General features: G+C 35.6%; 1 pseudogene; it reads left to right on the top strand.

Moving 5' to 3' along the window:
* The first annotated feature begins 927 nt into the window (after positions 1–927).
* On the top strand, positions 928–1,920 carry LOC107632725 (putative CCR4-associated factor 1 homolog 11 pseudogene; annotated as a pseudogene).
* The last annotated feature ends 245 nt before the right edge of the window (positions 1,921–2,165 follow it).

Genomic DNA, 2,165 nt, shown 5'->3' with positions numbered 1-2,165 from the left:
TATCAAAAATTTTTTTAAATCATAATTGTAATTTACGATTGAAATCATAATTTAAATATTTTAAACGGAATAATTTTATTTAGAGAATTCATAATTCAAACATAATTTTTATACACTTAATAGCTATATTCGAGTTAATACATTTAATATTATATTTAAAAAAATACGAATAATGCACATCATATTATTTATTTATTAATTAAATTATTACAATTCAAATTAATTTTAATAGAATAATTTAAAATTATAATTTCAGTTTTATCATGTGCATGACACGAGTTATTACATTTGTTTAAAAAGAACGAGTCACTCAATAATATAATTTTTTCATATAATTGTACAATAACGGTAAAACCCTATTCCTAGTTAAATAAGGAAATAATCATATAATCAAAACTATTTCTAGATGATATATGTGAAGATATTATGTGATATATTCTTTATTTCAAACAAAAAATATTTTAATTTTAAAATCAATTTTGCAATAATATGTAAGTGAAAATCCTAAATTTACTAGGAATTTAGTGTCTTAGTGTTATAACGTGCATTCTAAAATTCACGACTATAACTTGACAGCTTCTACTTACCTTTTTTTGTTTCTTTTAAAGTTTTAACGAACCTGACTCCTTATTCTTGGAACTTCTGCTTCTTTAAAAGAAACTTCAATGATATAAAGTCTTCCAGATTTGGTAATCCTCGTAGCTCTCCTTGCTTCTTTCATACTGTATTGTCCAACAAAAGGTCTTAGCCATCTCTATATTATCTTCTTGGTGCTTATTATATTGTCGAACAAACGGTTAGTTTATAAAATCTTGGTTTCCTCTTCTATTCTTCTTAAGTGATCAACAATCATACTTTTGTTCTATCTTTTTTCTCAGTTTCTAAGAAGTTAACAGAGTTGCTTTCCAGGGTTCAGTAATATAGAGTATGACGACCATATATACAACAATGACGAGGATCCATGATGAACGAGAACAACTTCAACAACCACCTAGAGTTTTTCTTATCCCACCGCCCATGGTTGTTGGTTTTCCGCCCTTTTATGGCGCCGCTCAGCCAAGGTTTGTGGAACGGCTGCCACTTCTAGAGCCCAGTCCCAACAGTTCGGTTGTGATCAGGCAAGTGTGGGCTGCCAACGCTGATTCCGAGTTCCGAATCATAAGCAGCCTGATTGACAAATATAGATTTGTCTCTATTGACACTGAATTCCCCGGCGTAGTAATCCAGCCCCGCAACAAGAACTACCGGAGTCTTGTTCCAGAGGAAACTTACCAAGTCATGAAGGCCAATGTGGACGCGCTCAAAATCATCCAGCTTGGACTCACTCTCTCCGATGAGCACGGCAACCTCCCTGACCTAGGAACCAACAACAGAACTCACTACATCTAGCAGTTCAATTTCGGAGACTTCAACCTCATGCGTGACATTCACGCAAAGGACTCTGTGGCACTCCTACGCAGCCAGGGCATCGACTTTGCACGCAATGCAGTGGCTGGAGTTTCTTCGGTGCATTTTGCGAAGTTGGCAGCAGCATCCGGGCTGCTGTTCAACAAAGCACTGACATGGGTCACATTCCATGGTGCTTATGATATTGGATATTTGGTGAAGATTCTGATGTAGCGTGTTCTTCCGACGCGCTTGGAGGAGTTCTTAGAGCTTGTGAAAGAGCTGCTTGGGGGAAATACTTACGATGTGAAGCATGTGATGAGGTTCTGCAATGGCCTCTATGGCGGTTTGGAGAAGGTGGCTGACACACTTCACGTAGACCGAGTTGCTGGGAAGTGCCATCAAGCCGGGTCTGATAGCTTGCTCACCTGCCACACCTTTCACAAGATTAGAGAATCTTATTTTTTGGCTAATGATGATGGGTTTAGGGAATACGTTAATGTATTTTTTGGGTTGGAAATTATAAAAGCTTAATACTTTTAAGTTGAAAGAAATTATCATACATTAGATTTTTCATGTAATAACATTGTGTGTGAATTACAAAGTAGTATCAACTGGTTATTTTTTGGATATGACAATTGTTTTATAACACTTCAATTACAAAGTGGCCTTTTTTTCAGATAACAGTAACATATATTTGAATATACAGCGCTGGTTTTTAGCAGTACGATGTGGGACATTCATGATTTGCTTTATTTTAATGTAGAGACTATGCTGAT

The sequence above is a fragment of the Arachis ipaensis genome, chromosome B3 (assembly GCF_059453495.1).
Source record: "Arachis ipaensis isolate K30076 ecotype BB chromosome B3, ASM5945349v1, whole genome shotgun sequence".
Lineage (NCBI taxonomy): Eukaryota > Viridiplantae > Streptophyta > Magnoliopsida > Fabales > Fabaceae > Arachis > Arachis ipaensis.
The sequence above is the reverse complement of the archived record's forward strand: the minus strand, read 5'-3'. Positions and strand labels throughout refer to the sequence as shown.